The sequence below is a fragment of the Pleurodeles waltl genome, chromosome 8, assembly GCF_031143425.1.
Source record: "Pleurodeles waltl isolate 20211129_DDA chromosome 8, aPleWal1.hap1.20221129, whole genome shotgun sequence".
NCBI lineage: Eukaryota > Metazoa > Chordata > Amphibia > Caudata > Salamandridae > Pleurodeles > Pleurodeles waltl.
The window spans coordinates 316,472,715-316,495,874 of NC_090447.1; positions in this window are offsets into that span (position 1 = coordinate 316,472,715).

Consider the following 23,160-nt stretch of genomic DNA (forward strand, 5'->3'; position numbering starts at 1 on the left):
ATGTACAACCAAGATAGCTCCATTTCAGAGTAGCAAACACCAGAATGATGCATTATGGGCAATGTAGTCAAGTAGGCATTGCATAGGCTATTGTTTATTAGGAAGTTGTTAACTGATAGTAGACACTGACAGTGTGTTCCCCATGCCCCACAGGTCTCCCACAAGACACCCCCACCAGCCAAAGCAGCCAGGTGCCAATGGTTAGCCAGCCCGGAGAGGAGAGAACAGGACCAGCCACCACTCCCACCTGCACCACCAACACCATCCCCTCTCTGGCAACACCCGTTGCAACAATGGTCTTGGAGCCTGCACCAGGTACAAGCCGGAGTGCCACATCAGAGATCACAGGGCCTCCACCGCTGCACAGGCGACGCAGGATGATGACAGCAGGGCAGCAGGCAGAGTCAGGGCTTCCATCCACAACACCAACGGAGGCACAACTGCTACGGGGTCAGCGCCTGCAAAATCAACAGTTAGGGCGGATTAGTGGGGTTCTGCAGCGCTTCGAGAGGAACCATGCCAACAGCATGCAGCAGGTGCATGCACAACTGGAGGTCATTGGGAACAACACAGGTGACCTTGCCATGTCAATGCGCGAACTGGTGGCTGGACTGCTAACGCAGAGTGAGGGTGCGTGGCGCAGGGACTGCCAGCTGCTGCAAAGGCTGGACAGGATGGCCTCCTCTATCGTCAGACTGGCAGTGAACACAACTGGGCTGTCTAGGAGAACAGTCAGCCTCCAGGTTGACATGGGCCACTTTGCGGGTGATGTGGCACGGGGGCCGGAACACCCATGCAATAGACCTCATGGAGGCACGGCAGGTGTCCAGGTGACACCCAACAAGACAGTGAGGAGGGCTCCACTGTCAGCAGTGTCTCTGCTGGTGACACCAGGGTGCTACGGAGTGGGAGTACAAGGCAGAGCACTGCTGAGCCACCTAGTACCAGCCAGGCTGGCCGAGGCCGCCGTAGGCTGTGAGCTAAACACTGTCCCTGATGTTGGGGCACATGATGGCAATGTGTCCCATGCCAGGTGGACTTTTGAAGTCCCTGAACAGTTTTCCCTTGTATATAGTTTGTTTTTTTGCACATATTAAATCATTTGTTTGTTACACTTAACACATGGAGTGTTTGTTCTATTGGTGAGTATGGTAGAAGTTGGCACGTACCTTCCAAAGTATTGGGTTGCAATGTGTTCCCGTCTCAGTCTGCCTTGATTTGCGATGCTCCTATCCCCATGATGGCGATGTGGTTGCTCTTGCTCTTCATCCTCAGAATCTGGGTCTGCAGGGGTGAGAGGTAGGCCACGTCGGGTAGCAATGTTGTGCAGGATAGCGCATGCGACAACTATTTTGAAAGCCGTTATGAGGGTATACTGGAGGGCACCTCCACTTCGGTGGAGGCATCTGAACCGTGCTTTCAGCAGTCCAAAGGTTCTTTTAATAATGTTCCTGGTCCTCTTATGTGCACTGTTGTATCGCCTCTCACATTCATTGCTGGGTGTTAAGTACGGAGTCAGTATCCATGGGCGTAGTGCATATGCACTGTCACCTGTTGGGCACAAAACGTACACTGTTAGCAAATCATGGTTGGTTTGCACATTGATCTGTGTGCATGTCTACAAGGTGTATGCAGCTCTACCTAGGAGGTATCCGTCTCCAAACTCCCCACGTTCCAGGCGTTGGTGTATCCCACTGTGCCTAAAAATGTAGGAGTCATGAGTACTGCCTGGAAATTTAGCAGCCATGTCAGTGATGACATAATGGGCGTCACAAACAACCTGAATATTTAGTGAGTGGGTACACTTTCTATTGCGGAACAGATATTCCAGGTTTGCAGGAGGGCATATTTGAATATGTGTCCCAACTACACACCCTATGACATGGGGAAAGTTGGCAATCCCGTAAAAGTCCAACTTGGTGCTGTTAATTTCTGCCTCATTCCTGGGTAGGTATATGTATCGGGACATGTGTGTGAGTAAGGCATCTAGGAATGCCCTGAAGAACCTTGATAGTGCACTTTGGGATACCCCACCTGCCACAGCAATGACCTCCTGATAGCTCCCAGAGGCCAAGAGGTGCAGTGAGCATAGCACTTGCACATGCGTAGGGAAGGCGCAGCCGCGCACAGTCTGGCGTTCTAGCTGTGGTTTGAGTAAATCTATTAAATCTAGTATAGCTGCGCTGCTAAGTCTGTATTTGTCATATATTTCCTCCTCAGTTTGCTGGAAGAGTGTCTGCCTTGTTCTGTAAATCTTCTCCTGTCTCTGGCTCCTCCTCCTCCTCTGCTGGGCTGCGTGGGCTCTCCTCCTCACTGCTATCAGGTATATATCCGCCATCTTGAGTAACCCAGATGACTTCTGGGCCTCCTTTTATACTTCGGTAATGGTTACCACCTGCTCTGAGTTAGTGGTAAATTGGACATGCAAAAAGGGCTTTTTGCGACTAGTCGCAATTTGCGAGTTGCTATTGCATATGGTTTGCGACTCGCAAATTGTGACTTCCTATTAGCAGGTCGCAAAATGGGGTTGCAAATTTTGCGAGTCGGTACCGGCTCGCATCGCATTTTGCGAGTCGGAAATGGGATTTTTGCATCCCATTTCCGATTTTGCGGGGTCGCAAATAGCGGTTCGGGCCATTTGCGACTCGCAAAAGTTTGCTACATCTGGCCCTTAGTCTCTGCCCTACCCTGCATTCATAAGTATTAGTTGACGTGTTTGTTATTTTAAACTATAATACCTTTTTCATAGTGACTTGTGATACTGTGCTCTCCATTCTACTGAAGAGCTCATCCCTACGCTGAGCTCATGTTTCTCTGTGGGTTCTAACCACTATACACAGAATCAGTTTGGAGAGGTTTAGCCCAGCCCTATAATGGTGAGAATGCCTCTTGGCTCCCTTGTCTGTGCCCTGTGTTGGCAGGCGCACTTCATCTCAATCTGGTGGGCTACCATCTCTGCGCTATTGGCATCCCCAGCTGGGTCAGTTAGATTAGGAGTAGTACCGGCTACTGGGTGGCGTAGAAGAGCAGTCTGTCAATACCACCCATTGTTCAGTGCACTGTCAAACCTGAAACATGACCTTATTTATGGGCAATCCTTGTGATGTCACAACTGTTGACATATCAGACTTAATTGACAGTTTTGGGGATCACTCAAAAGAACAGTCATTTTCTATTTTTGAAATTAAAGAAAACCAAGTGTTTTTCTATTTGTATGTACGTGTAACAAGACGGTCAATCAATCAATGATTTATAAAGCGCGGATAATCACCCATAGTGTCTCAAGGCACTGTTTGTGGTTGTGCTGCTCAGTTGAAGAGCCAGGTTTTGAGGTCTTTCCTGAAGTGCTTCAGTGATGTGGTCTGTCTGAGCTTGAGGGGTAGCGTCTTCCAAAGGCAAGCTAGGAAGAATGGAGATGTCTGTTGGGTACACAGAAGGCGATGAAGTGGTAGAGGTATGCCGGTCCTATGTTGTGCAGTGCCTTGTAGGTATAGATCAGGAGTTTGCATGAGATGCGCTTGTTGACTACGAGCCAGTGTAGATCTCTGAGGTGGGAGGAGATGTGGCTGTGTCGGGGGTATGTCCAGGATGAGTCTGGCTGCTGCATTCTGGATTCTTCGTAGTCTTGACTGTAGTTTCTTGGTGATGCTGGCATAGAGTGTGTTGCCGTGGTCCAGTTTGCTAATGACAAGTGCGTGGGTGACTGTCTACCTTTTGTCGGCGGGTATCCACTTGACAACAGTGAAAACATAAATCCGAGATTCTTAATTATAAATAAATTGGTGTGTAAATAACACATTTCCCAGTGTGCATGTGAGCTGTGACAGCACCTTCAAAAAGTCCTTCCCCATAGAAGGCATTTTATAACTCAAATGTAAAATATACGAGTGTAGGTGTGTCTATGAACTTCCTGAATAGGCAGCAGTATTTGTATTGTCTGCGATCTTTTATCAAAGCAGGTTTAGACCATGAGCCCCGGATGACATCAGCCACAGGGCAAGAAATACAGTGTTAATGGTTGCCTGCTTAACCTGCAAACCTTTACACGTTTTAAAGTATAACTTATTAAATACATTTCCATGCCAGGAGTGCACCAGTCCACAAATACCAATACTGAAGGATTGCACGTCACGTAGTGTTAGCCTCAGTCTCATCTGCTGCCTTAACCTCTTAGCTGCTGGGCCTTTTCCCCCCCAGTGCTGAGCCCTTTTTTGGCTATTTGGGCTAGTTCGCGCTTAGGCCTTCATAACTTTTTGTGCACATAAGCTATCCACGCCAAATTTGCGTCCTTTTTTTCCAACATCCTAGGGATTCTAAAGGTACCCAGAGTTTCTAGGTTCCCCTGGAGGAGACCAAGAAATTATCCAAAATACACCTACAATTTTGTTTTTTTCAAAAAAATGGGAAAAAAGGGCTGCTGAAGAAGGCTTGTGGTTTTTACCCTGAAAATGGCATCAACAAAGGGTTTGTGGTGCTAAAATCACCATCTTCCCAGATTTCAGGAACAGGCAGAGTTGAATCAGAAAACCACATTATTCAACACAATTTTGGCATTTTACTGGGACATACTTCATTTTTACTATTTTCGGTGCTTTCATCCTCCTTCCAGTTGGTGACAGGAATGGGTGTATAACCAACACTGGATCCCGGAAAGCTAAGTGTTTCTGAAAAGTAGACAAAATTCTGAATTCAGCAAGGGGTCATTTGTGTAGATCCTATAAGGTTTTCCTACAAAAAATAACAGCTGAATTTTTTTTTATTGAAATTGAGCTAAAAAAAACTGCCATTTTTCTCAGCATTTTACTCTGTAACTTTTTCCTGCAATGTCAGATTCTTTAAAGCAATATACCGTTACGTGTGCTGGACTCTTCTGGTTACAGGGATATATAGGGCTTGTAGGTTCATCAAGATCCCTAGGTACCCAGAGCCCATAAAAGAGCTGCACCTTGCAGTGGGTTTTCATTCTATACCGGGTATACAGCAATTCATTTGCTGAAATATAAAGAGTGAAAAATAGGTATCAAGAAAACCTTTATATTTCCAAAATTGGCATAAGATAAGGTATTGAGCAGCAGTGGTTATTTGCCCATCTCTGAATTCCGGGGTGCCCATACTAGCATGTGAATTACAGGCCATTTCTCAAATAGACGTCTTTTTTACACACTGTCTTACATTTGGAAGGAAAAAATGCAGAGAAAGACAAGGGACAATAACACGTGTTCTGCTATTCTGTGTTCCCCAAAAATGGTACCTCGCTTGCGTGGGTAGGCCTAACGCCTGAGACAGGAAATGCAACATCGACACATCACATTTTTACCTTGAAAACTGACATGTTTCCTTCCATCCAGCATTCCCCCAAGTCTCCCGATAAAAATGGAACCTCACTTGTGTGGGTAGGCCTAGTGCCCATGACAGGAAATGCCCCAAAACACAATGTGGACACATCACATTTTCTCAAAGAAAACAGAACTTTTTTTTGCAAAGTGCCTAGCTGTGGATTTTGGCCTCTAGCTCACCTAGCACCTAGGGAATCCTACCAAACCTGTGCATTTTTGAAAACTAGACACCTAGGGCAATCCAAGATGGGGTGACTTGTGGGGCTCTCACTAGGTTCTGTTACCCAGAATCCTTTGCAAACCTCAAAATTTGGCAACAAAAACACTTTTCCCTCACATTTCGGTGACAGAAAGTTCTGGAATCTGAGACGAGCCACAAATTCCCTTCCACCCAGCGATCCCCCCAAGTCTCCTGATAAAAATGGTACCTCACGTGTGTGGCTGGCCCAGGTGCCTGCAACAGAAAAAGGCCAAAAAACTGTAGAGGTTGAGGAAATAGCACAGCGAGTTGATAAGCACATATTTTTCTTTCATACATCTTTAGGCTGACTCTGCTTTGGGGACCCACACAAGTGAGGTATCATTTTACTTAGGAGGCTGAGGGGAACGCTGGGTGCTAGGAAATTTGTGCATGAGCAGTGATCCTAGAAAGAAAAGTGAGGAAAATATGCTTTTTAAAGCAAATTTTAGGGTTTGCAGAGGAGTCTGGGTAAGAAAATGTTGGGGAATCCACGCAAACCACACCTCCCTGGACTCCTTGGACCTGTCTAGTTTAAAAACAATTCTGGGTTTGGTAGGTTTCTCTAGATGAAGGCCGCACCCAGGACCAAAAACATAGGTGCCCCTCCCAAACACAGGTAGTTTTGTAATGGATCATTTTGATGTGCCCACATACTTCTGTGATGTTCCAAACACTAAAATTGTAATTGTGAAAAGAAACACATTTAAGTTATGTTAAAAAGACTCCTCACCCACCAACCAAGTTGGTGGCATGCTTCATCATCGGGGTCCCACCCGAGACACCTAGTGTGTCAAGGGTGTGCTGTGACACCTGATTACAGCTGAGCAGGTTTTGTCATTTTTACCACACATACTGGTTGGATTTGGCATGATGGTGAGTGATGGTTCAGTAGATCAAATTTTATTAACAAGAGATTTCACAAAAATGAAATGCACAGTTAATAACTGAAGGGCCAAAAAACTGAACCAATGACTCACATCTTGTGAGCAGTAAAGCCACGACAAAGCATTAACCGCTTTACAGTCCATTCACACACCTTTCATACATGACAGGCACAAGCCCATTCACGCCGCCAGCCACAGGCCCAGCAAATTACAACACTCGCATCAACAGACAGCGCCACTCAAGGGCCCATCACTTACATATGCCCACATGCCTGATACAGCAATCACACCAGCTGATGGGAGTGTGTGGACTGGTGTTTGACTGGCAGCGTGTTGCAGTGGCCAACAGCAAGTCACTATTTACACCGCCAGCCAAGCGCCACTCCACCCATAGGGCCAACACTTTTTTTTTAATCAACAAAGAAACCACTAACTAATTATAAGTAAGTACAAAACTACGAACACAAAAGCTCTAACTTAATACATGAAAGTAATGCCAACAAAGAAAGTGAACATATGAAACAGGCAGTTTACTGCACAGTATTTCCCAGAAATGTTTTTTTTGTGTGGTAACTCCTGAAACAGCCACCCACACACAGCCCAGGCTTTGAAGGACAATCTGGGCAGTACATTCAAGTCTCCTTCCGGATACCTCTTCAAGCACAGACTCTACATTTCTTAGCTGGAAAGTCTTTTTTGGGCGTGGGAGGAATGTGCTCAGCAAAGTGGCGATCTTTCAATCTAGCCACATCCTCCACTACTGCTTCTCTAGGAACTCTTGCCTGTTCCACCACAATAAGGCTCTCTACCACGACTCCTGAAATTTCACAAATGTAATCTTTGACTCTGGAGAACTATCCTTGAACACAATAAAAGCATTAAAAGTTGCCAAGTGGAAGATGTGAACCCCTAGCTTCTTATACCAAACGTAAGACTTACGAATATAAGGTTCCAACCTCTGATCTACTCTATCTACACCTCCCATGTGCTTATTATAATCAAAAATGCACACAGGTTTGTGCACTTCAGCAACCTGACCCCAAACAGTCACAGGGGAAGTACTCTCATCATGGATGGTAGTTAGCATGTAGGCATCCCTCCTGTCTGCAAATTTCAGAGCTAGCAGCTCATCATTTCGCAAGGCACTGCACTGTACCCTCTCAAGTTTTTTACACAAGCTCCCTTGGATAGCCTTTTCGGCTAGAATGGATTGTGCCGCAAGCAACAGTGTCCACTCTAAACAATTCCTTGAAAACTGCACTCCAGTGTAGAAGTCATCTACACACAATTGGTGACCTTTGTTAAAAGGCCATCTACCAGTTCCCACGCAATTTTCTCACTAACTCCAAAAGTGGGTGGACAACTAGGGGGGTCAATACTGGAATCCCTGCCAGTGTAGACCCAGAAATTATAAACATATCCTGTACTACTTTCAGATAGCATTTACAATTTAATTCCATACAGTGCCCTCTTGCTAGGAATGTACTGCCTAAAAACCAAGCGACCCTTAAACAGGACCAAAGACTTGTCCACAGCTATTTCTTTGCCTGGAATATAGACCTCTGAAAAACGATCTACAAAATGATCTAGGATAGGCCTAATCTTAAAAAGACGGTCAGAATCAGGGTGATCTTCTGGCAAGGCTAAAGTATTGTCAACAAAATGCAACATCCGAAGAAGAAGCAAATATCGGTTACGACTCATGGTTGCAGGAAATATAGCCGTTGCCATCAAGGGACTAGTAGACCAATAAGAAGCCAGTGATGGCTTCCTTATCAACCCCATCTAAAGAGTCAAACCCAAGAACTTTTTCATCTCTTCCAAATTTGTGGGAATCCACTGAGTAGCTCTAGAGTGTGGCCTACGTCTGACAGCGTTGTCCCTCAAATACTGCTCCGCATACAAATTAGTCTGCTCAACAATCTCTTCCAGAAATACATCATCCATAAACAACTGAAAGAAATTGACAGGCAAAAAGTTGTCCGTATTGACTCTACATCGGGAGATCAGTAAAGGTAGGCAAATCTGGCTCCTCCATGTTTGGGGCAACCCAGAGTTCAGGTCTTCCAATGGGAAACCTTTCAGCTCCAGGCTGCTGCACTATTGGCACATGAGTGTCCTCCTCTAAAACAGGCCTTTCATCTGCACTGAGAGTGGCTTCATAATCAGAAGATTCCTCTCAGACAGAAAATTCACTGACAGAATCTCTTACTTCCTCTTCTGCCTCAGATGCAGAGTCAGTCTCATGATCATGGTCAGAAAACGACTCAAAAAGCATGGCAACAACCTGCTGATCAGTCACTCTGCAGCTAGCCATGATCCTTTCTAAGAAGTAACTTGACAAATGCGCCAACAACAACCAGCACTGTCTAAAATAAGTAATAAACAAAGTGGGGCTTTATCAAAATAGTTATGTACTTAAAAACTATACCACTCACTTGCCTGAAAAGCTAGACTCACCAGCAACTATTCTGCACAGACACAGCAATCACCAATGATATCCCACTAGTAAGAAAGAAGAAAAGCAAATTAGACATAGGACAACACAAATATAATTGTGCACAAATCTAAGGACAATTTCACACACAATCCTGCATTTAGTATACCACCTACAAATATGTCATTCATGCATGGCAACAATACTCCTTTGGAGTAAATTGTTTTTACTCACCTAAAACATGCAACTACACAAACCACAGGTCAATCACTGCCAAAAACGCAAGGAGCCACAGCAAAGAAAGCAAAAGCTTTGAACGAGAACAAAAAGGAGAAATAAACTGTTATAATCACAAATGTAAATACTTCGCCAGTTGACAAACACCCGCCACCAAGCATTTATAAATGTTTCCTGGTGCCTAAGTGGATTCTGCCCCCTGGGGAGCAAATGGGCCTACAAACAAATAGGCCAATCTGCCCCCAATGGGGGGCATAAAAGGCCACCAGTTCTGTGCCCCCTTTGGGGGGCAACTCCTGCCCAAATGGTGGACCCCTCACACACAAAAAACAAAACTAAAATAATCTCTGGTGTCTTTGTGGCTTCTGCCCCCCTTGGGGGCATATCAGCCTAAAAATAAAAATGGCCATAAATAATATGCCCTCCCTAAAGGGAGTGACCCTTGCCCAAGCTACCCCTCCAAACAAAAAACACATACACACACTATCTCTGGTGCCTAAGTGGCTTCTGCCCCACTTGGGGGCAGATGGGCCTAAAAAAAATAGGCTGATCTGCCCCCGAGGGGGGCAGAAATGGCCAACAGTTGTATGCCCCCGTTGGGGGGGGCGACCCTTGCCCAAGGGGTCGCCACCCCAAACAAAAAACACACACACACTATCCCTGGTTCCCAAGTTGCTTCTGCCCGACAGAAAAAAAAAACAAAGGAAAAAATCCCTGGCGTTCCAGTGGTTTCTGACCCCCATGGGGGCAGATCAGCCTAAAAGTAATAGGCTGATCTGCAACCAAAGGGGAAGAAATGGCCATAAATAATATGCCCCCCAGGGGGCGTGACCATTGCCTAAGGGGCCACACCCCAGTAAACAAATACACCACAAAAGACAATCCCTTGTGATGCGATCGGGCAGCAGTAATGTTAAAAGAGACATTGAGGGAAAGGAAAACCCTTTCCTTTCCCCCAAAGCCTCTTTATTAGGAATCATCCCCCAGATGGTGGAGAGACTCCCCTGTTTTACCTAACATGCGTTGCAAGCAAATGGCTCCCAGCGCGACCGGCACCCTCTAATAACGTCATTAGATTTGGGGAGGAGGGAGAGAGTGGATGGGGTGGGGAGGAAGGTTCCAGTATGAGGAGGTAATGGTTACGTCCTCGGCACAGGAGCACTGTGCTGCGGGACGTAACCGTTACATCCATGGCACGGAACGGGTTAACACAGAATTTGACTATACATACAACAGACAGTACTTATTCAACAATCTAACACAATCTTATGGCCTTCTTGAAGTGGTGCAATACCTTGTCCTTTCAAGCTCAATCTGATCCTGATGTAGCCATTATTCACTCCCTTAGATCCAGGGGTTGGGATTCTCAGGAGGTAAGTATTTTGAATGTTGTATGAGAGGACTGTGGCAAACTTGGAATTTTTTTTATCTTACAAAGTCTATTTAACAGTTTTTTTGTTCTTCTTCAGAATTTATCAAACAGTTTTATTTTAAAGTTTCCTCTACTGGATCAAATTTTCCACATCAGATAATAAACTATTGAAATATTGGAACAATCCAATGCAAAGGCGCTTTCACTCAAGTCTTGTCCGACCCTTAGATTAAATCAACAGTCTCACAATGTACTGGGATTTTTCCCCAAACACCCTTTTCTCTGTCACACTCACTTTTGAACTTCATGAAAAATTAGGCTTACCTCAGAGTCTTTCAGCAAGAAGTATTTGGCCTTTAAATACAATGAAATCCAGGCAAAGCACTCCGAAGGAATCCAATGCTGTTGCCAGGTCTGAAAACTCAATAGTCTGCAGTTGGATCGGGGTGTGTTCTTCTTTAAATAGTCAGAGGCCAAGCCTGCTTGACTTATCTGTCAGGCCTCACGCAGTTGACTCAGCTCTTAGGCAACATTCGCCTGACACAAGTCTTGGGCCATACCCATCTGACTCAACTCTCTGGCCACACCCGTCTGACTCAGCTCTCAAAATGACTACTAGGGCCTTACAGAGGGGCAGAGCTTGACCAGTCATGCTAACCGTATTACTGTACCACTGTGCCTCAAACCTTCCTTGCCGGACCTTGGTGTGTACTTGGACCTTGGAGTGCCTTGCTTTTGCTAGTAACTTACCATTGCTGCCATACTTTTGGCAGAGTGTGACTGGCAGAGTCACAAAGTTATGTAATGAGTCGGGGAAGGGCATGCAAGGTCCTGATACCTGGCTGTCACCAATATTGTTTTATTTAAGGTTTTTAAGGATTAGAACATGGACACCAACAATATTCTTTTTAAAACACATTTTATTAACTTTTTTCCAAAGTACGCTGTCAGCGCAATACCAGCACTCTCTCATAGTCCTGCAGATTTGTTATTATTGGGTTTTGCAGCTCCCACACATTACATGAAATGCTCCTGTGTTCACTGGACAACAGATTTGCATCTCATTATCGCTGTTGCTCGTTCTCCTGGAACATATGATAATAATATTTCCACTCCCCATATATCTCCTCCACATTTCCCAGTCCACCATTAATGTATGGTTAACAGCAACATCATTATTTTTTTGCTAAGCGTTGTCTCTTGATGTTTTTAAAGAACTGACTTATAGCCATTTTGCCATTCCTCCACCGGGCTTGTTTATTTTTCATTATTACTATGAGGCAAAGAGTCACAATTTCTGCAGACGCACATCTTGACAAGTTTTATTTTCATACCTTAACAGGATGGATCTCCTTTGCCTTCCAGTTAATGGCTAGCCTATGTTAGGTGAGCATTAGCATCAGTACCACCACCCTGCTCCTATATTTCATCTTACCCCCATGCAGAAAAGACCCCAGGAGCATGATTCTGGTATGATGGCTACTGAAGTTCCAGGGCCACATATGTATGAGTAACCACTGTGCTCTAGTAATCCTGTATATGGAAGCACTCCTATATCTTATGATGAAATCTTGCATTTTATTAGTGACATCTATGACAACTCCCAGGTCACCCCCAAATACTCTTTCCACTCTCACTCCTACATTGATCTTGTATTCAACCAAGCATCTCCATGTCTAAGCACTTCGAGACTCATGTGAGAAGTGTTTTAATGATGGCAAACTCTCAGATTTGGTAAATGCTTTTTGAAACTTACTAAACCGAGTAACAATTTAGAAATATTTTCTTGGGTTGTTTAATGGGTTAGGAAAGAGTAAGGGATCAGTATCTGAAAGGGGCTTGTTTAGGAGGCCTCTTCCAGAATCCAATTCCTAATACCATGTATTAGTGTCTTGCCACCGAAATTCAGTCTCAAAACATGCATATTTTACTAACAACTCAAAGGAGGTAGTAACCCATTTCCAAAGAGGAAGGAGTAGCTAAAGGACTCCTCCCTCTTTGTGAATGTTGACAAAAATGTTTTTAGGAATTGGGCAGTGGTCCTTGGCATCACTGACTACTCTGAACAAAGATTTGTGTTTCTTTTAGTCTTTTTGTAACATATCCTGTTTTCCTTAATGGAAATGGCTACATTTACAAAAATAAGATTGCTTTATTTTAAAGCAATCACTGACATGTTGGTCTGTCGCCTCTAGCACACCACCATTCCTGTGACTGTGGCAAATCATAGAGAATTGAAATTTGAGACCTACATCATGAATATTGATCAGGTAGTTCGAATTCCGACACCCTACTACTTCTGTATTTTTTAACTGACCTATTAGTTCATAGGTCAGTTTGCTAAGTCAAAAACAATTCAGTAATAGTGCACAATTTGCAACCAATTCTACTGAATTGATTATTTGTACATGAGGCCATTATTTCCTTATGCAGTGCTTCTGCTATACGTGGCCTCAAACTGGTTATATATATGCTTAATATTTCTGTTATTTGTCCGTAACTGTGACAGTGTCTGATGACCTATTCCCCATGTGATTATTGTCTGTAACACCTTGTCAGCTGGAGTCTCTAAGGTGGTGTTACCCCAACTGATTTTAACCAAGTGATATATTCTCCTGAAGACCAGGAATTGCCCTGGAGGCACCCCAAAACTCCCATTTATTTCTTCAAACTTCTGTATCATCCTGTTCAAGAACACTTCACCCACCACTTATAAGTTCTCCCATGTCTCTGTAGCAAACTTGAGACGGGTTTCCAACCAGTGTTTCAGGAATTTAACTGGGATCCCAGGCACATATTCCTGGTCCATGACCATCTTAATGTATATCTTCAGGTAGTGTTTCATGATTGTTACTAATTTGGGCATGGTCTTAGTGCACTGCTTCTCTCCAAATCCAGGACCTGAAAAGAGCTTAGTGCCATGACTGCTCTCAGTAAATTAGCTTCAGGATCCACAGTCAGGTGCACATTTTGCTGTATATTTGTGCCAAGATGAGCCCTTTGCAGAAGAAATCTGAAAAGCAGGGTGCCAACCTATTTAAAGGGGAGAGGGGAAAGGATGTGACGTAATGGCCTGACCTGCCAAATTCGGGGCTGGGGAACCAGGTTTGAGTCGCGGGTCAGCTTAACATCCTGCCATTCTGGGCAAATCACTTAGGTGGTCATTCTGACCTCGGCGGTAAAAGGCGCCTACCGCCGGTCAGAAATCCTCCATAATCCCGCCGCGGTCGCGGAAACCCGCCACGGTCATTCTGACCCGCAGAAGGCAAACCTCCGAAAATCCGACCGCCACAACAGACCGCCAGACCAGCGGTCGGCGGAAAGGTGGAGGTGACAAAACCTCCACCGTCACGCCAACAGAAATACGCCCATGCCATTACGACCCACGAATCCACGCGGCGGTCATTCAAACGCGGTATTCCATTGGCGGGACACACCGCCGCGGTCAGAATACACACAAACGAACAAAACCCAGCCACATTGGACGATTTGAATCCCACACACCTGATACACATACACACACCACTCCCACACACACAATACAATATAAAACACCCACCCACATCACCCACAAACCCCTACGCTAAAAAATTCATAAAGAAGGCAAGAGCGAGACACCAGCATCCAAAAAATAACAGCCACAGCCACTCAACACCATCACCCACACACTATCCACACACAAAACAACACACACCACCACACTCAACTCACTTAAATACACATACTCCACCCCACACATCATACACACCACCCCATGGCACCCCAAAGACAACCCCGCTTCACAGACGAAGAACTCAGGGTCATGGTGAAGGAAATCGTTCGGGTAGAGCCCCAGCTGTTCGGCACACAGATACAATACACTAGCATTGCCCGGAGGACGGAGCTATGGCAGAGGATTGTCGACAGGGTGAACGCAGTGGGACAGCACCCCAGAAATCGGGAAGACATCAGGAAGCGATGGAACGACCTACGGGGAAGGTGCGTTCCATGGTATCCAGGCACAACATCGCCGTGCAGAAGACTGGCGGAGGACCCCCACCTCAACCCCCACAATTCACATCATGGGAGGAGGAAGTCTTGAACATCCTGCATCCTGACGGCCTCGCAGGAGTCGGCGGAGGAATGGATACTGGTAAGTTGAAGCTTCAATACTGCTTCCCCCCCACCTGCATGCCAAATCAGACCCCAACCCTCACCCCCATCCTCGAACCCCACCCTCACCCCCACCCCCATCCTCACCCCCACCCTCACCCCCACCACCATCCTCACCCCCACCACCATCCTCACCCCCACCACCATCCTCACCCCCACCCCCAGCACACCTATTCCCCGCCAATGTCTCACCATCACAACCCACACATCCCAAAACCTAGGCCTGCATGCGTCCACTAAGCATGGACACCCATCACCAAAGCATGCCCAATGCATATACACATCCCCCCCACAAGCCACCCTCACCAAAGCCCCCACACACGAATGCCAGCACTTGGGGACACGAGAACCCACAGATACACCCATATGCCACACATTGAAACTATAACCATACCTCTATACCCCTGCAGGACCCGACCGTCAACACACCGCGGCGGAGGGGCCAGAATTATCCACACCCCCCACCCAAGAGGCCGTCAGCGATGACAGCAGCTCTGTCGACCTGGACACCGATGACCAGCCCGGACCATCGGGGACCTCTGGACAGTCGGTTCCCCTCACACAGGCCCAGGCCACTACAGACCCTAACCCCTCTGGGAACACCAGCACAGCTCCCACCCAGCGGGCCCATGCCTCTGTCTCCAGGGCGCGTCAATCTGCGGTGTGTCTACCACTACAGGGCACCCAGGATAACCCACCACCCCAACAACAACAGGGACCTGGGGGCAGTGGTAGTGGGCACACCGGCCAGGGGGCAGAGGCCCAGGGAAACAGGGGAACTCGGAGGGCAGCTGTGCGACAGGGGGGGGAGGAGAGGCCCAGGGAACCCACTCTCCACGAGGTCCTCACCACCATCATGGGAGCATACAACCGCTCCCAGGAGACGATGGCGACGGTACTGGCCCGGTTCCAGGAGATCCAGGCACTGCAGGAGGAACACTATCGGGGGTACAGGGAGGACATCAGAGCCATCAACACCACCCTGGTTACCATGGTAGGGCTGCTGCAGGACCTCGTAAACACCAGGGCGGACACTGAACAACACCCAAGGGCCCCTGCCACTAGCCTGGACCAAGAACAGCCAACCACCTCCGCCGGCGCTAGTGGACAGGAGGCCCCCGCACAGCAGCAGCCCACCAGACCCCCACCTCCTGCAGGAGAAGAACCACCCCGCAAGAAGGCCCTGAGATCTCGCAAGAAGACAGAGTAGGATGTCAAGACCCCCGCCAGCAATGGATACCACCTGATGTCATCCCACTGTCCCACATTGTCACCCTGTCCATCCTTGAACTGCCCATGCTCCATCTCTCCACAGGCCTCTGGACAATGCACCTGTGTGACTGTTACTCTGGACTCTGCCATGGACATTCCTTCACCATAGCCCCCACCCACTTGAAACCACCCATCCCATTTTGAGCACTTCAATAAACACCTATTTTGCACCAAAATATCTGGAGTCTGGCTGTGATTTCAATAGATTGTAATTGACATGACAGTGCAAATATGTCCTTGTACATGGTGAAGTCAACAAACAGCTGCCACAAAGCTGTAGCCCATGGGGAAACGAAGCACAGGACTCGTAGTGGGGACCCCAGATCTGAAATAGGGAGGGAAAAGCCAAAACTCAGTCATCATACACTGGGGCAAATAGACAGGCAGCAGAGATGCTGGAGAGTAGTTAACATTTACTAAATTATCTTTGAAATGTTACCTGTGTCCTATTGGAAGTACTGTTCAATGATTCTGTCCCTGTTGTCTGTTTCAGCCCCGTCGTCTTCCTCCTCGTCACTCTCCTCAGGTTCCACCGCTGCCACAACACCACCGTCTCGACCATCCTCCTGCAGGAAAGGCACCTGGCGGCGCAAAGCCAGGTTGTGAAGCATGCAGCAGGCCACGATGATGTGACACACCTTTTTAGGTGAGTACATTAGGGATCCACCTGTCATATGCAGGCACCTAAACCTGGCCTTTAGGAGGCCAAAGGTGCGTTCGATCACCCTCCTAGTACGCCCATGGGCCTCATTGTACCGTTCCTCTGCCCTGGTCCGGGGATTCCTTACTGGGGTCAGTAGCCACGACAGGTTGGGGTACCCAGAGTCCCCCACTAGCCATACACGGTGTCTCTGTAGCTGTTCCATCACGTAAGGGATGCTGCTATTCCTGAGGATGTAGGCGTCATGCACTGACCCTGGGAATTTGGCATTTACATTCGAGATGTACTGGTCAGCCAAACACACCACCTGGATGTTCATTGAATGGTAATTTTTTCTGTTCCTGTACACCTGCTCCCTGTCTCTTGGGGGAACCAAAGCCACATGGGTCCCATCAATGGCACCAATTACGTTGGGAATATGTCCAAGGGCGTAGAAATCACCCTTCACTGTAGCCAATTCGCCCACCTCAGGGAAAATGATGTAGCTCCTCACGGATTTCATCAGGGCAGACAACACTCTGGATAACACCTTCGAAAACATGGGCTGAGACATCCCAGAAGCAATTCCCACGGTTGTCTGAAATGACCCACTTGCCAAGAAATGGAGTACTGACATGACCTGCACCAGAGGGGGAATCCCTGTGGGTTGGCGGATGGGGGACATCAGGTCGGGCTCCAGCTGGGCACACAGTTCATGGATAGTGGCACGGTTAAGACGGTAGGTCAGGATAATGTGGCGTTCTTCCATTGTCGACAGGTCCACCAGCGGTCGGTACACGGGAGGATTCATCCGTCTCCTCGCCCAACCCAGCGGACGGTGCCTAGGAAGGACAACATGGAGCACACAGTCAAGCAACCCACAGGTACGTACTCACAGCTAGCACAGTATACGATTCTCTATGCAGTGAATGGCGTGTCTGAGTGGCTATGCAAGGCCTAGGCCTGTGTGACGCAGTTGAAATTGAGCCATGTGGGCCCTGGAAATGGCGGCTGCCTGACCTGTGAAGTGTGACAATGGGATGTGAGGTCAATGCGCTGGCGTGGCACACCGCGGCGGGCGGCGGGCGAAGACCGCGGCGCAAAGCCGCATTGGTTAACATTGAAGCCTATGGGTTTCAGGAGCCAATGGCGAAGGGCGCCGGCGGTGGCGGGACGCACCGCCGCGGTACGCACCGCCGCGGACGTGACCGCCATTTTCTATCTACTTATCCACTTGCGACTTGAACTTTCACAGGAGAGGACCTATACTGCAAGTGTTGCTGTGACCTCGGTCTGGAAGGGACAATGGCTGCTGCACCTGGGGAAAGGGCCCCTGCCTTCACTGGAGAGGAGTTGGAGAAACTCGTGGATGGGGTCCTCCCCCAGTATGCGCTACTCTACGGTCCTCCAGACCAACAAGTGAGTTTAATTCAATCTGGATTTGGGGACACTGGCTGGCTTGGGGGCCTGGCGGGGGGCCTGGCGGGGATGGGGGGCATGTTGGGCCTGGCGGGGGGCCTGGCGGGGGGCCTGGCGGGGATGGGGGGCATGTTGGGCCTGGCGGGGGGCCTGGCGGGGGGCCTGGCGGGGATGGGGGGCATGTTGGGCCTGGCGGGGGGCATGGCGGGGGGCCTGGCGGGGATGGGGGGCATGTTGGGCCTGGCGGGGGGCATGGCGGGGATGGGGGGCATGTTGGGCCTGGCGGGGGGCATGGCGGGGGGCCTGGCGGGGATGGGGGGCATGTTGGGCCTGGCGGGGGGCCTGGCGGGGGGGCCTGGCGGGGATGGGGGGCATGTTGGGCCTGGCAGGGGGCCTGGCGGGGATGGGGGGCATGTTGGGCCTGGCGGGGGGCCTGGCGGGGGGCCTGGCGGGGATGGGGGGCATGTTGGGCCTGGCGGGGGGCATGGCGGGGGGCCTGGCGGGGATGGGGGGCATGTTGGGCCTGGCGGGGGCATGGCGGGGATGGGGGGCATGTTGGGCCTGGCGGGGGGCATGGCGGGGGGCCTGGCGGGGGGCCTGGCGGGGATGGGGGGCATGTTGGGCCTGGCGGGGGGCCTGGCGGGGGGCCTGGCGGGGATGGGGGGCATGTTGGGCCTGGCGGGGGCATGGCGGGGATGGGGGGCATGTTGGGCCTGGCGGGGGGCATGGCGGGGATGGGGGGCATGTTGGGCCTGGCGGGGGGCCTGGCGGGGGGCCTGGCGGGGATGGGGGGCATGTTGGGCCTGGCGGGGGGCCTTGCGGGGGGCCTGGCGGGGATGGGGGGCATGTTGGGCCTGGCGGGGGCATGGCGGGGATGGGGGGCATGTTGGGCCTGGCGGGGGGCCTGGCGGGGGGCCTGGCGGGGATGGGGGGCGTTGGGCCACTGGCAAGGAAAATGCTGACAAACTTGAACGTGGTATTTCTCTTCCCTGTACGTGTCACATAGGTCCGCGCCCATGAGAAGATCGGGATTTGGCGTGCCATCGCCAAGGAAGTCCGGACCCTGGGGGTCCACCATCGACGGGGCACCCACTGCCGCAAGAGGTGGGAGGACATCCGCCGCGGGACCAAGAAGACCGCCGAGTCTCTGCTGGGGATGGCCTCCCAACATAGGCGGGGTGCCTGCCGTCAACTGAGCCCCCTGATGTTCCGGATCCTGGCGGTGGCCTACCCTGAATTGGATGGGCGCGTGAGGGCAGCACAGCAGACACAAGGGGGTGAGTACAAGCATTATCTACTCTGTTGTCGCGCAGTGGAGGTGTCTGGTTGGGGGAGGATGGCTGGGGGTCCCCCTAGGCCAGGGCGATATCTGTAGGCTGGGCACCCCCGTAAGCCCCTGTGTCCCCAGCCACCACCCTCAGTAGTTTGTCAGTACAGCCATCCCTGGGCCGTGTCATCCATGGGTGCAGTTGTCAACTCTAGGCGTGTAGGGCATGTTCCACGGAATGCGTAGCGGACCCCAAGTGCGCAACTTAGTGCAGGGGGCATCTGTGTCTGTCATGTCCGCTAACTGTACCGGAGATCCATGTACTCAATATCCCTTTATTTCTCTCTCCCCCCCCCTTTTTGTTTGTCTTTCTGTGCTTGTGTGCATCAGCATCATCAGGCGGAGGAGAAGTGGCATCGGGGCAGGAGGGAGCTGCATCTCACATGGCCCAGGAGGGCCATGCCACAGAGTCAGACTGGACCAGTGAGACGGAGGGCGAGGGGAGCTCCACGACGGGGACGACTGGAGCCTGCAGCGACACGGACACGTCCTCGGAAGGGGGCTCCCTTGCGGGGGTGGCACCATCCGTGCCCCCCGCCATTACAGGTACAGCCGCCACCCAGCGCACCATCTCCGCCCTCCCAGCAGCCCCTCAGCGTTCGCCCCGTGCCCGCTCTGCCAGGAAGCCGGGCATCTCCTTCGCCCCAGGCACCTCAGGCCCTGCCCCTGTTACCCCCGCTGCCCTCAGTGAGGAGGTCATTGACCTCCTCCGAACGCTCATTGTTGGGCAGACTACCCTTTTGAATGCCATCCAGGGGGTGGAGAGGGAGGTTCATCGCAGCAATGCGTACCTGGAGGGCATTCATTCGGGTCAGGCTGCCCATCAGCGATCGTTCCAGGCTCTGGCCTCAGCACTGACGGCAGCCATTGTCCCTGTCTCCTGCCTGCCTCTACTAACTCCCTCCTCCCAGTCTCCTGTTCCTCTGCCTGTCCCACCCACACCATCAGACCAGCCTGCACACACCTCAACACCCAAGAGAAGCTCATCCAAACATAAGCACCACAGATCACGCAGACATTCACACACGCAACATTCCGATGCAGACATGCCAACAGTCACTACCACCTCTGTGACCCCCACCTCCTCGTCTCCCTCCTCCCTCCCTGTGACGTCTACACTCGCACCTCCATTCACCTCACCATCAGCCATTGTTTCCATCACCAGCACACCCTCCACTCCAGTCCGCACACGTGCAGTCACCACCCCCACTGCCATTTACACGTCCCCTGTGTCCTCTCCCACTGTGTCTGTCACCCCCTCTTCCACACAACACAAACGCAGCCACCCACCCACCCAACAGCCATCCACCTCACGACAGCCTATCCCTCCTGCACCTGCACCCAAAGACAGCAAACGTGACTCACCTACAACCACATCCTCTCCCTCCACTCCCATTCCCACTGTACCTACCACTCTCCATTGTCCCAAGAAGCTCTTCCTCGCCACTACTAACTTCTTTCCTGACCCTGAGCCCCCCCCTCCTTCTCGTCGGGGTAAGAAGAGCACCTCAGCCACCACCAGCCCTGCAGCCCCCTTGACAAGGGTGCAGGGGTATTGGAGCCCGCCAGCCCGCATGTCTGGATCTTCGCCCAGCAGCAAGGGGACAGCCAGCCCACCCCCTGGGAAGAGGAGCAGAAGGCGGAAGGGGCGCCGCAGGAGCCCGCCTTCTACATCCCCCCCGGACACCACCCAGAGACAGTCACCAGCCACAGCTCCAAAGGGAGGAAAGGGCCACAGGCCCACGACTAAGGAGGGCAAGGGCAGCAAGTCGGAGAGGTCAGGCAGCAGGCCTGCTGCCCAGGAGGAGCCCACAACCCCCATAGCCGCTGCCCCGGGAGGAACCGGCACAGCTGCCCCGGGAGAGCCCACCACCCCCATAGCCGCTGCCCAGGGAGGACCCAGCCCAGCTGGCCAGGAGGGCCCCACCACCCACAGCCCAGGTGGGCATTGAAGGAGCACCATCCCCGCTGCCCAGGAGGGCACCACCAGGCAATTAGCAGTTGGCCATAGACCGGCCGCCGTCTCAAGAACCGCTGAACTGGGCCCCGCCGTCTCAAGAACCGCTGAACTGGGCCCGCCGTCTCAAGAACCGCTGAACTGGGCCCTTCAAGGCAAGTAGCGCTGACCTGGGCCCCGCCGTCTCAAGAACCGCTGAACTGGGCCCCGCCGTCTCAAGAACCGCTGAACTGGGCCCTTCAAGGCAAGGAGCGCTGAACTGGGCCCTTCAAGGCAAGTAGCGCTGACCTGGGCCCCACCGTCTCAAGAACCGCTGAACTGGGCCCCGCCGTCTCAAGAACCGCTGAACTGGGCCCCGCCGTCTCAAGAACCGCTGAACTGGGCCCTTCAAGGCAAGTAGCGCTGACCTGGGCCCCACCGTCTCAAGAACCGCTGAACTGGGCCCCGCCGTCTCAAGAACCGCTGAACTGGGCCCTTCAAGGCAAGGAGCGCTGAACTGGGCCCTTCAAGGCAAGTAGCGCTGACCTGGGCCCCACCGTCTCAAGAACCGCTGAACTGGGCCCCGCCGTCTCAAGAACCGCTGAACTGGGCCCCGCCGTCTCAAGAACCGCTGAACTGGGCCCCGCCGTCTCAAGAACCGCTGAACTGGGCCCTTCAAGGCAAGGAGCACTGAACTGGGCCCTTCAAGGCAAGTAGCGCTGACCTGGGCCCCACCGTCTCAAGAACCGCTGAACTGGGCCCCGCCGTCTCAAGAACCGCTGAACTGGGCCCCGCCGTCTCAAGAACCGCTGAACTGGGCCCTTCAAGGCAAGTAGCGCTGACCTGGGCCCCACCGTCTCAAGAACCGCTGAACTGGGCCCCGCCGTCTCAAGAACCGCTGAACTGGGCCCTTCAAGGCAAGGAGCGCTGAACTGGGCCCTTCAAGGCAAGTAGCGCTGACCTGGGCCCCACCGTCTCAAGAACCGCTGAACTGGGCCCCGCCGTCTCAAGAACCGCTGAACTGGGCCCCGCCGTCTCAAGAACCGCTGAACTGGGCCCCGCCGTCTCAAGAACCGCTGAACTGGGCCCCGCCGTCTCAAGAACCGCTGAACTGGGCCCTTCAAGGCAAGGAGCGCTGAACTGGGCCCTTCAAGGCAAGTAGCGCTGACCTGGGCCCCACCGTCTCAAGAACCGCTGAACTGGGCCCCGCCGTCTCAAGAACCGCTGAACTGGGCCCTTCAAGGCAAGTAGCGCTGACCTGGGCCCCGCCGTCTCAAGAACCGCTGAACTGGGCCCTTCAAGGCAATTAGCGCTGACCTGGGCCCCACCGTCTCAAGAACCGCTGAACTGGGCCCCGCCGTCTCAAGAACCGCTGAACTGGGCCCCGCCGTCTGAAGAACCGCTGAACTGGGCCCTTCAAGGCAAGTAGCGCTGAACTGGGCCCTTCAAGGCAAGTAGCGCTGACCTGGGCCCCACCGTCTCAAGAACCGCTGAACTGGGCCCCGCCGTCTCAAGAACCGCTGAACTGGGCCCCGCCGTCTCAAGAACCGCTGAACTGGGCCCTTCAAGGCAAGTAGCGCTGACCTGGGCCCCACCGTCTCAAGAACCGCTGAACTGGGCCCCGCCGTCTCAAGAACCGCTGAACTGGGCCCTTCAAGGCAAGGAGCGCTGAACTGGGCCCTTCAAGGCAAGTAGCGCTGACCTGGGCCCCACCGTCTCAAGAACCGCTGAACTGGGCCCGCCGTCTCAAGAACCCTCTGAACTGGGCCCCGCCGTCTCAAGAACCGCTGAACTGGGCCCTTCAAGGCAAGTAGCGCTGACCTGGGCCCCACCGTCTCAAGAACCGCTGAACTGGGCCCCGCCGTCTCAAGAACCGCTGAACTGGGCCCTTCAAGGCAAGGAGCGCT